This window comes from Microcaecilia unicolor, chromosome 11 (genome assembly GCF_901765095.1).
Source record: "Microcaecilia unicolor chromosome 11, aMicUni1.1, whole genome shotgun sequence".
Classification (NCBI taxonomy): Eukaryota; Metazoa; Chordata; class Amphibia; order Gymnophiona; family Siphonopidae; genus Microcaecilia; species Microcaecilia unicolor.
Genome location: NC_044041.1, coordinates 179,707,970 through 179,720,753, shown reverse-complemented (window position 1 = coordinate 179,720,753; position 12,784 = coordinate 179,707,970). Strand labels below are relative to the sequence as shown.

At 44.4% G+C, this 12,784-nt stretch overlaps 1 protein-coding gene across 1 annotated transcript in view; it reads right to left on the bottom strand.

Moving 5' to 3' along the window:
• Positions 1 to 8,832, bottom strand: part of LRFN1 (leucine rich repeat and fibronectin type III domain containing 1) — a 357,966-nt gene extending 349,134 nt beyond the window's left edge. Inside the window, exon 1 of the mRNA XM_030218599.1 lies at positions 8,778 to 8,832. The gene's annotated coding sequence lies outside the window, so the exon portion shown is untranslated. The remainder of the gene's footprint in view (positions 1 to 8,777) is intronic.
• Between the last annotated feature and the right edge of the window lie 3,952 nt (positions 8,833 to 12,784).

The window sequence follows — 12,784 nt, the reverse complement described above, 5'->3', positions numbered from 1 at the left end:
TAAATAAAGTAAGCAAATCAAATCAATTAATGTGAACGGGAAGGAAGAGAGGAGGGTAGGTGGAGGCGAGTGGTTACAAGTGGTTACGAGTCAAAAGCAATGTTAAAGAGGTGGGCTTTCAGTCTAGATTTAAAGGTGGCCAAGGATGGGGCTGATTATCTCTACTGAATATTAGTGTTTAACCCCGGATTCTATATTGTATTGTATTGTAACATTTATACCCCGCTCTTTCCCACTTATTAGCAGGTTCAATGCGGCTTACATAATATAACAGGTTTACAAGAAACGCAAAATGGATAAAACAGGTGAATATAGTATATAAAAAGGTGGACAATAAAAAGGGGGTAAGAAGATGGGTAAGGGAGGAAGGTGGTAGAGAAAGGGAGTGGGAAGAGGGTGTAAATAGGGATAGTGTGTTGTAATTAAGGAAGAATGTATAATGATGGCTGGACGAGGGATGAAAACAAAAAGGGGTAAAAGAGGTAGCGTATTTCAGGTCCTGTCATAAGGTCAGATTCGGGATGCGCAGATGGGTCTTAATTTAAGTCAAGTCCTTTGTGTAGTCTTGCTTGAAGAGATAAGTTTTTATCAGCTTCCGGAAGGGTAAATGGTTATTGACTGTTTGAATCGATCTTGGTAAGGCGTTCCAGTGCTTGCTACCTATAACGGAGAAATTGGATGCATAATATGTTGATTCCTTTACAGTTGGGAAGATGTAAGTTTAGATATGTTCGAAAAGATCTAGAGCGATTCCTGGCTGGAAGGTCAATCAAATTATACATGTAGGCTGGGGATTCTTCGAAGATAATCTTATGAATCATCGTGTGGACTTTGAAATTTATTCGTTCCATAACAGGGAGCCAATGAAGTTTTAAACGGAGAGGTGTTGCGCTCTCAAACCGCGACTTACCAAAAATAAGTCTGGCTGCCTTGTTTTGGGCAGTTTGGAGTTTTTTCAGAATTTGGTGCACCTATATATAGTGCACCTAGAGACCTGCACCAAAATCGGTGTGAATTCTACAAACAATGCATGTAACTTAACAAGCTTAAGAAGCTGAGTGCTGATAACAGCAGTTAACAAGCAAAAATGAGCATTAATTGGCACTGATTAGAAATTAGGCACCCAACTAGCTAAGCGTATTCTGTAACAATGTGTGCTGAACTTCTAATGTGGGCTTGGTTATGGACGGGGAAATGGGCATTTCGTGGGTGTTCTAAAATTTACTCACCTAGTTATAGAATATGGCCCAGTGAGCCTAAATCTATGTGCAGGGATTTACACCAAGTTTTTGTTGGTGTAAATGGATGCATTTAGATTTAGGCACTGAAATATGAACTAAGCGTATTCTTAATCAACGCCTAAATCTAGGCACGGATTATAGAATACGCCTAGTTGGCGCTGATTTCAGTGCCACTTTCTTTTAGGCACCATATATAGAAACTCCTCCTTATCATCTAAACGTTAACCGTCTATGTCACATGACTTAGCCAGCTAAGCACGAATATTCAGCGATAAACCAGCTAAGTTGGGAGGTTAAGATAGGCCACTTAAATAGCAGGCCTATGATTAAGCTGTAATAGAAGCAGTATCGCTGCTTTGTAAAAGAAGCCCTATGTTCCTCATTACTGAATAATGTGATAGAACACAGTTATTTCACCACATTTGTGCAAAAGTAGTCATTACAGTTACTCATTACTTTTAAAAGTAATATATTACCAGTAATATATTTAATTAATAATATATTACTGTCTAACAGTGGGTGTGGGTAATATGAGGAGGGATCTAGTTAAGCTTGATGAAAGGTCTAGATTTTGTCAACTAAGACTGAATACTAAAAAAATTATGCAGTGTCGTCCATTTACAGCTGCAAAACCCAAGGGAGCCAAACAATATCGGGGATGAAGTACTTCTGTTCATGAAAGAAGAGTGGGATTTGGGGGGGGGGGGGGTGATGATGTTATTTGATGGCCAATCAAGTAGAAAATGTCACTGCAAAAACCAGAAGAATTCTTAGATGCATAGGAAGAGGAATATCTAACAGGAATAAAGAGAGGTGTGGTAGCCATGTTAGTCCACTTTTAAAGGTAATCAATAGAAATTAAATTAAACATAGCAAAGAAAATAAGTTTATTGGACTAAGGAATAAGAAAGTGATAGTGCCTCTCTAAAAGTCTCTGGCAAGACCCCCTTTAGAGTACTGTGTACAATTCTCAAAGTCGCACCTTCAAAAGAATATAAACTGGAAGGAGTTGGTCTAGAGGACGGCTACTAAAATGATGAGTGGTCTTCAGTATAAAGTTTATAACAGAGTTTGGGGGTCTTTTACTAAAGCTTAGCTCGAGTTATCTGCAGCAGGTCCCATAGGAATAAAATGGGCCCTGCTGCAGATAACTTGAGCTAATCTTTAGTGAAAGAACCCCTTTAGGATCTCAACATGTATACTTTGGAAGAAATATGGGAGAGGGGAGATATGATAGAGACATGTAAATACCTCCGTGGCATAAATGCACAAGAGGCGGAGTCTCTTTCAATTGAAAGGAAGCTCTGGAATGAGGGGGCATAGGATGGAGGTGAAAAGGGAAAGACTTAGAAGTAATCTAAGGAAATAGTTCTTTACAGAAAGGATGGTGGATGCGTGGAACAACCAACTAGCGGGGATGGCAGAGACGAGGATTGTGTTTGAATTCAAGAAAGCTTGGGACAGGCACAGAGGAGCTCTATGGACGAGGAAAGTACAGTAGAGATAAGCAATTTGTATGGATGGGAAGACTGGACAGGCCATATGGTCTTTATCTGCCATCTATGTTTTTATGCTTCTACTTTACTGGCGATATTCAGACCAGTACATGGATAAAGTTAGGACAGCTTTTTTTTTTGTCTGTTTCAACTTTATCTGGATAGCGGACTGAATATTGCTGCTAACCAGGAAATGTCCAGTTTTAACCCAGTCTCTACCTCTGAACTGGCTATCTGGGTAAGTGCCACTGAAAATCTGGGTATGACCTGGGGAGGGGGATTTATTCAGGAAGGAGCTACTTCCACCTGGATAGGACCAGCTGAATATCAGAGTCTTAGATTGTAAGATCTCCGGGTGAAGGGAAATACCTAGTGTACCTGGGTGTAACTCACCTTGAGCTACTACAGAAAAAGGTGTGAGCTAAATCCTAAGAAATGCATTCCAGAAAGGGATGCTCCTCAGAAACGGAAGTGCAGGAGATGTTATTATCATCTTCCCAATGGTGAATGGCTAATACAGTCGAGTCATTCGTAGAGTAGTGCCCCCCGGAGGCCTAACATGTTCTTCTGACCTGCTAATTTGTGACAAACAGCAGAAACTATTCATTCTCTCTCCTCCTTCCCCCTTTTTGTCATTTATCCTCCACTCCTTCCTTCCTGCTCTTTCCACCTCTCCTATATTCTTGGCTTTCTCCCAATTATCTACCTCTCGCTAATCTTTGCTCCTTTTCTCTTTTCTATCATTATCTTCTTTCTCCTCTCTCTCTCGTCCTCCCCTGTCCACGCCTTCCTGTCTTTAACACAGACCTGAATGGGGAATTGGTTGCCTTAGTAACAAACTTGTGTTCTTCAGTCCATTTTTCAAAACCACCAAAAGAAAAGCAGTGTTAACCCAGCTGACCTTGAAAAGGAATGGAATTAAAAGAAATAATAGAGTAATGCTAGCCACCTACAGAAGCCTGCCTCCGTTCTTGCACAATTACATGGCTCATGAACCACAAGTGTATCTTAGTGGGGTGGTTGCATGAAACAAACTCCAGCCATGTGTAAACAGAATTCCAGAACCGGGTGTTACCTCAGCCCCCAAACAGAAACAACTGTTCCTTTCGTGGCAGAAGGTCTAGTAGGGTATTGGAGAGTAAGTCCTGGCTCTGAAGTCCTGTGTATAAAAAAAAAATACAAGCCCAATGTGACATGGCTGCCGAAAGTCAAACAGCATGTTAGGGATTATTCGAAAAAGAGAACAAAGCTGAGATGATTATATCTTTGCTTAGATCTGTGGTGTGAGTCTATCTTGAGCATTGTATGCACTTCTGGGCATCCCATCTCAAAAAGGACGTAGTGCAGGGGTTCTTAACCTTTTCAAGATTCAAGATTCAGTTTATTTTTTTTTTATATGAGTGGAGGAGTAGCCTAATGATCAGTGCAGTGGCCTTTCAACCAGGTGAACCCAATTCAAGTCCCAATGCAGCTCTTTGCGACTCTGGGCAAGTCACTTAACCCTCCGTTGACCCAAGTACAAAATAAGTACCTGTATATAATATGTAAACTACTCTGATTATAACCACAGAAAGGCAGTATATCAATTCCCATCCCCTTTCTCTTTACCACGTATCATAGACAATAACTAAGCAGTTAACAAAATAATAATAATAATAATAATTGGTTCTCACACTTCTTTAACTAATCAATGAAACCCTCACACTCCCTTCTTAAATCACGTCTAGGCAGCCATATATGTCACTGTTAGCAACTAATAGTACTAACTGCTAACATGTCACCGTGGGGTCCTTTTACTAAGCTGCGTAGGTGCCTACGCGCTCACATCATGCGTCAATTTGGAACTAGCACCCGGCTACTGCGTGACCTGGATGTTAATTCCATTTTTATGTGTGTCCAATACACGCGTTCAAAAATATTTTTTATTTTTGCACGCACAGCGTTAACTGGGCGGTAATGGGCAGTGTACATTCCTCCCTGTGAACTCCGCTCTCTGAACAAATCTCTCTTGTCGTCCCCCTTCTCCTCCACCACTAAGTCCAGACTTTGTTCCTTTTATCTTGCGGCACCTTATGCCTGGAACCGTCTTCCCGAACCCATACGTCTAGCTCCATCTCTACCTGTCTTCAAATCTATGCTGAAGGCTCACCTTTTCACTACTGCCTTTGGCTCCTAACCGCTACTCATTTGCCCTCCTCCTCCCCTGTTCCTCTTTACACTGTAATTCCCTTGCCTGTAATGCCTTGTCTGTCTGTTTTACCTAGATTGTAAGCTCTTTGAGCAGGGACTGTCTCTCTGTGTCAAATGTTCAGCACTGCATGCGTCTGGTAGCGCCATATAAATGCTAGTAGTAGTAGTATGCACGTTAACGATTCCCACCCAGTTAACGCATGAGATATTACCACTAAGTCAATGGGTGGTGGTAAGGTCTCAGACCCAAAATGGACGCACGCCAATTTGTATTTTGCCACACATCCATTTTCGGCCCCCCAAAAAAGGCCATTTTTACAGGTGCGCTGAAAAATGGATCTGTGCACGTCCAAAACACGCACCTACACCAGTGCAGACCATTTTTCAGTGCACCTTTGTAAAAGGAGCCCTAAAATATAAATAACTACTTTAACAACTGCCTTCGCTTTGTCAAGAAAGCTTCAATAAATTGCCTCAGATTTCAAGACCTCCGCACCCAGTCTGACCTCTTCCTGCATCTCTTGGGGGTGTCTACGTCACTGATTAAGAACCCATGACTTGGTGGATGTAGAAATGACACTTCCCTTATGAACAAAAGCTAAGCAGGTTAGGCCTATGTAGCTTGGAAAAGATGACCGAGATGGTATAAAACCATGAGTAGGGTTGACATACTGCTCTGTACGCAATCAGTTAAATAGGAGACGGTTGTTTAATCTTTCAAATGACATTAAAACAAAAGGGACACTGCATGAAACTAGCAACCAGATGAGTGAGAACAAATTGTGGAAAGTTTTTTTTTTTTTTTTTTGGGGGGGGGGGGTTACGCAGGGCATAAGTAAGCTGTGGCATCTGTTAGCAGAGAAATGGGAAAGGTGACTAACACAGCAGGATTTAAAAGAGCTTTGGGCAAGTTCCTGTCCATAAAACATTATTAGCCAGATACATCTGGGAAAGACACAATATATCCCTGGAAATGAGTTATGAGAAACTGATCTACTTTCCGGGATCAGCTGGATACTGGCCACTGTCAGAGACAGGATGCTGGGCTGACTTAGCATGGTTTATGTTCTTGCATGGCCTCCAAGACAAAAGGCAACACTCTTGGAGGGGGCTGGCTGGATGCCTTCTTTGGAGGAGAAGCCTAGGGGGCACAAGAATACTAGAGAAGGCACCACTTATTCAATTCAAATTAGGTCTTATATACTACTAAAGGACTGAAGTACAAATCAACATACGCATCCAGTTTTTCCTACATAAGCACACAACTACGGAACGCACTACCAAAAGATCTGAAAACCATGAGCAACCACCTAAACTTCTGAAAAAAAAACTCATCTTTTTAGAAAGGCTTATCCGACAGAACCAATATAAACGCCCGGCCACTGAAACACAACATGGATGTAACACAAATCTTCAGTTGCTCATTCCCCCAGTGTGGGCGAACCAAAATAGTTCCATTTTAATCATACTATCGCCTTGTAATTGTTAACACTGCCAGTTCTTAATCATCTTTCTGTAACCATGTAAGCCACAATGAGTCTACAAATAGATGGGGAAATGTGGGATACAAATGTAACAAATAAATAAAATATATAAATAAAATCCCCTCAATGTAGTTTATAGCCATTAGAAATTATAAACAGCAATTACATCTAGAGCCGTAGCGAGGGGAGCTGACACCCGGGGCGGGTTGCCGCTGCGCACCCCTCCCCGGGTGCATCACAGCACACCCTCCTCCCGCTGGAGCGCACCCCCCCCCCGGAGCGCATACCTCCCCCCCGGAGCGCATACCTGCAGCGAGGGACGGGTGGGAGGGCCGATCCGCCCCGACTGCACGTTGCTGAGGTGTGTCGGCTCCGCACTGGTTCACTGCTCTCTCTGTCCCGAACAGGAAGTAACCTGTTTCGGGGCAGAGAGGGCAGTGCACCAGCGCGGAGCCAACACCCCCCAGCGGCGTGCACCCAGGGCGGACCGCCCCCCACACCCCCCCTTCCTATGCCACTGATTACATCAGATCCATCTGACAAAATCAGTATCTTGGTCTTCGCCATATGGAATTTAAGTCTATTTGCTGACATCCAACTTTTTATAGTTGAAAGAAAGACGCAAGCAATCAAATGCTTCTCCAACTGATTTTTCAATGGGAGGGGGGAAAACCCTGAATATCATCAGCATACAGATGATATGATACTCCAAAACCTTTCAAAAGCTTGCACCAGGCATTTTCAAAGTCTTCAAAAGTCCGTATGACAATTAGCTGAGGAGTAGCCTAATGGTTTGTGCAGTGGCCTGAGAACCTGGGGAATCAGGTTCCATTCCCACTGCAGCTTCATGTGACCCTGGGCAAATCAGGTAACCCTCCATTGCCCCAGGTACAAAACAGGGGCGTAGCCAGACTTTGACGGGAAGGGGGTCCATAGCCCGAGGTGAGGGGGCACAATTTATCCCCCCCTCCCCCCGCATGCCGCCAACTTTCCCCCCCCCCCCCCCCGCCACAATCCTCTTGACCCCCCCTTCCCACCGCCAACCCTCTCCCGTCGCGTACCTTTGCTGGCGGGGGGCCCCAACCCCCGCCAGCCGGTCCTCTTCTCAGTCGCGCAGCATTGCTGACTCCCCTTCCCGCCGCCAACCCTCTCCCACACCTTTGCTGGTGGGGGACCCCAACCCCCACCTGCCAAGCCCTCTTCTCGGCCGCACGGTGTTGCCGAATGATCTGATCAAGTTTGAATCTGTTTCTGTGCGTCTGGCGTCCTGCACGTACAACATGCAGGACATCAGACGCACGCACAGAAACTTGATCAGATTATTCAGCAAAGCAACGCCACGCGGCCGAGAAGAGGACTTCGGCTGGCGGGAGTTGGGGTCCCCCGCCAAAGGTATGCGACGTCAGTGGGGGAGGGTTGGCGGCGGGAAGGGGGGTTGAGAGGGTCATGGCAGGGGGGTCCAGGGTCAAATCTACGGGGTCCATGCCCCGTGGCCCCATAATAGCTACGCCCCTGGTACAAAATTAAGTACCTAAAAATAATATATAAACTGCTTTGACTGTAATCACAGAAAGCCAGTATATCAAATCCCACCCCCTTTCCCTTTCCTAATAATTCACAATATCAATTTAAAGAAATAGTTAAGTACTATATGCATGAGGTAGCATCTAACAGCCATACCCCTGGCTTCTATACAGCGCACCTAGAGTTAAGTGTGGTTCTGTGTGTAAATCTAGGCGTATTCCATAACTATGTGCACAGATTAATTGTTTCAACACTGTTAAGCATTGCTAATAGCTCTTAAGCAATAACAAGCACTAATTGGCAAAAATGAGAATTTACACATGTACATTGCTAAGCACATTCTGTAAAATACTGTGCCTAAATTCTAACATGCGCAGGCAAAAAGAGGCGTGTTTAGGGGGAGTGGAAATCGGCATTTCATGAGTGTTCCAAAATCTACATATGTTGTTATAAAATATATGGGCCAGTGCGTGTAAATCTATGTGCAGGGATTTACACCAGCTTTTCAGTAGTGTAAACGGATGTGCATAGATTTAGTCACCTGAACTATGCCTAAGCGTATTGTAAAGGGGTCCTCCTCTTCTATTTTGGGGAGGTAACCAGAAGCCCCGTTCAGGGCGCAGGGATCTGGTGCAGCACCACACCTTAAGCCGGGCTCAGTTCAAACAAAAAGAAATTTAATGCAAACCCAGTTCCCCAAAACATAATCCACCACCAATCCTCTCTTCAGTTCAAAAGGTCCATTAAAGTTCAGTTCACTAACTTAAGTAAAGTCAGTTCAACAACTTAAGCAAAGTTCAGTTCAACAGCAAAAAAAAAAAAAAACAACATGAGCACATCACCTTTCTTCTCGTAGCACTCCAGCCGCCCTGCAGCAAACAGGGCTGGCAGTTCACCTCCCACTCCACAGTAACCAAAAAAAACCTGTGGCCTCCCAAATCTGCCTTTATGTGCTGGCAAGGTTGGCTTTTGTATTTTCCAGTCCATGCTGGCTTGCTCTTCTATGCAGGGAAGTCCTGGAAGCAGGTCCTTTTCCTGCTCCACATATTCCATGGGTTCAGTTAGCTCCCCACAGACTTTCTCCTCTCCCACACTCCTGAGAGCTTTCAGGAGAGCCGCCCTCCCCTCCTCACAGCTGGGAGGCATTATCTATTGATTCCACAACCACGGAAATTGAGCTTCTTGAATGCAGCTCCCTCTGCTGGTAGCTGGAGTAACTGCCCCCCCCCCCCCCCTTCCTGGAGTGGCTTCCATTCCTGCTAGGGTTAGAGGTCCCTTCCATGTTTTTGTGTCCACCCCTCTCTTTCAGTCTCCCAAGGGATTCTGGGTATGGTAGTCCTAGGGTTGGCTACATCTGCCTAGGGTCATGTTTACCTGCCTCATCACAGTATTCTAAATACCACGTGTACATTTACGTATAGTATTTAGAAAATGCTTAGGCATAATTGCCTAGCACGTATTAATTTTAGGCACCATATATAGAACCGGGCCCATAGTGCCTAGCTGCAAGGGGGGGTACAAGCAGGTGGAGCAATAATGGGACATGGGTGTGTCTCTCAGGTGCACACGTAGTTTATAGAATATAAACTATGCACATCATATGATGTAAGAGGGCGTGCTTAAACATGGATGAACTAATGCCGACTTACACCAGTATTCTATAACAGAATCTTGTCACCAAGATGCCATTCTTGAATTGGTTCTAAGCCCATGGCGTTAAGGCCCCGACACTGAGGTGCCAATTTATAGAATTGCCACCATAGTGTTTAGAGCAATGGGCTAAGAAACGGAGAAGCCAGACTTCAAACCCATTTCTCCCACAGATGTGAACTTGGGAAAGTCACTTTATCCTCTTTTTCAGTGCTTCCTAACCCAGTCCTCAGGGCACATTCAGCCAGTCTGGTTTTCAGGAATTCCACAACGAATATGCATGAGAGAAAATTGATTGGACTGCCTCCTTGGTATGTCAATCTATTTCATACATATTCATTGTGGATATCCTGAAAACTCAACTGGCTGGATATACTCTGATGACTGGATTGAGAACCCCTGCTCTATTGCAAAGACGTAGCCAGACTCAATATTTTGGATGGGCCCGGACATAACTTGGATGAGCCCTTCCACCTCCCCCTTCCACCCCCCTCTCCCAAATATCTTCCCGGAGATATTTTTTCACCTAACCCACATCTCAACTTACTACTACTACTACTACTTATCAATTCTATAGCGCCACTAGACGTACGCAGTGCTGTACACTTGAACATGAAGAGACAGTCCCTGCTCCACAGAGCTTACAATCTAATTAGGACAGACAAACAGGACAAACAAGAGATAAGGGAATATTAAAGTGGGGATGATAAAATAAGGGTTCTGAACAAGTGAATAAGGGTTAGGAGTTAAAAGCAGCATCAAAAAGGTGGGCTTTTAGCTTAGATTTGAAGACGGCCAGAGATGGAGCCTGACGTATCGGCTCAGGAAGTCTATTCCAGGCATATGGTGCAGCAAGATAAAAGGAACGGAGTCTGGAGTTAGTGGTGGAGGAGAAGGGTGCAGATAAGAGAGATTTACCCAGTGAACTGAGTTCCCGGGGAGGAATGCAGGGAGAGATGAGAGTGGAGAGGTACTGAGGAGCTGCAGAGTGAATGCACTTATAGGTCAATAAGAGGAGTTTGAACTGTATGCGGAAATGGATAGGAAGCCAGTGAAGTGACTTGAGGAGAGGGCTAAAATGAGTATAACAATACTGGTGGAATATTAGTCGTGCAGCAGAATTTTGAACAGATTGAAGAGGAGAGAGATGGCTAAGTGGGAGACCTGTGAGAAGCAAGTTGCAATAGTCTAAGCGAGAGGTGATAAGAGTTGAGGATGAGGGTTCTGATAGTGTGCTCAGAAGGGAAAGGGCAAATTTTGGTGATATTATAGAGAAAAAAACAACAGGTTTCAGCAGTCTGCTGAATATGTGCAGAGAAGGAGAGGGAGGAGTCGAAGATGACCCAAGGTTACGAGCTGATGAGACAGGAAGGATGAGAGTGTTATCCATAGAAATAGAGAATGGGGGAGGAGAAGAGGTTGGTTTAGGGGGAAAGATAAGAAGCTCAGTCTTGGTCATGTTTAGTTTCAGATGGCACTGAGACATCCAGGCAGCAATGTCAGACAGGCAGGCTGATACTTTGGCATGGATTTCGGCTGAGATTTCTGGTGTAGAGAGGTAGATCTGGGAGTCATCCACTTCTCTTCTCCGCAGCATCCTGGCATCTGTGTTTCTGTCCCTGAACCCCGTCCTTCCCCGGTGTACAATACAGACATTCTTGGCACCTGCAGCGATTCATTCTTGCTGCTTGCACTGGCCCTGCAGGCTTCCATCTGTCCTGTGCCCATGTCCCACCCTCACTGACATCATTGCCTATTTCATGTCTGATGGGACGCAGCAGATGGAAGCCTGCAGGGCTGGCGCAAGCAGCGAGAATGAATTGCTGCAGGCACCGAAGATGCCTGTATTGTACACTAGGGAAAGATGGGGTTCAGAGACAGAAGCGCAGATACTGGGATACCACGGAGGAAAGAGGGGAGAGAGCACAGAGTGTTGCCACTGGGTAGGCCTGAGCCACAAATGGGTGGGCCTGTGTCCACCCAGGCCCACCCCTATCTACGTCATTGCTCTATTGCCTCAGATACAGTTTAGATTGCAAGTCCTCTTGGAAGGGTAAAGAACTAAAAGTGGTCAAGGGGAAGAACTTGATCAAAACTACTGTATTGTATTGGAGAAAGTGTTTTATTTATAAGCAACTGAGGGTTGGTGGATGAGTGTAATTCGCTCCAGAATTTATTATGAAGCAAAGTAGTGCATTCTAAATTGCCTTGAGCTTGGATTTGGAACGGTGAGTAATGAGCTCAGTGAAAGAGTCCTTGATTAACAGCATGATTAGGGGAAAGCATGAGTGTTGAGCTTGGTGCGGAGGACAGAGTTTGAGTTGTAAGCCTGATATTTGGTCAAGAGATGTAAAATCCTAAGGAAAGGAAGAGCAGAGAGGGGAAAGGGATTGGTGTCATGAATGTTCTCACAAAACTGTTGAAAGGGATGGAATGGCTCCCTTATGAATAAAAGTTTAACAAGGGCAGGCTCTTCAGCTTGGAGAAGAGATGGCTGAGTGGAAATGATTGAAGCCAGAAGCGAACCAAGGGCCCATAACAGAGGATCCCACTCTCCCCTAACCTCTATCTAGTTTAATCACTTTTGATAGGTGATTAGGGGCCCATTACCCTTATTGTGCAGGGGCTCCAATCATTGTCAGTCCACCCCAATTGGGATTTATAAAATTATGAATGAGATAGAATGGGTTAATAGGGATCATTTCCTTGCCCTTTCAAATTCTACTAATATTAGGGGACACGCCATGAAATTGTGACGTAACAGATTTAAACAAATTGAAGAAAACAGGGCTTTTGTTTCTTCACTCAACATATAGTCAAGCTGTGAAATTTATAGCCAAAAGATTGGGCATTTGCACAAGTTCCAGGAGAAAAAGTCCACAAACAATTAGCCAGGTAGATTTGGGAAACTACCACTTAGCTCTGAAAATGAGCAATAAGGAATATATCTATTCTTTGGGAATTGTGGCCACTGGTAGAGGCAAAATCTTGGACTCTGTGGTCACCATCTATCTTCTTAGGTTCTTAGCTGTCAATGGGAAATTAAGGGAAGCCATGCTGTTGGTGTATGACTTATGGCTTTCTGCTTTACAAAATTGGGTTTCATTAGTTCCAACTCAGGAAGGGGACTGAGTTGAACTAACAATGCATTTTATAAAGTCTCCTGCAGACTACGTTAAAGTATTATTTCCATGGCAGA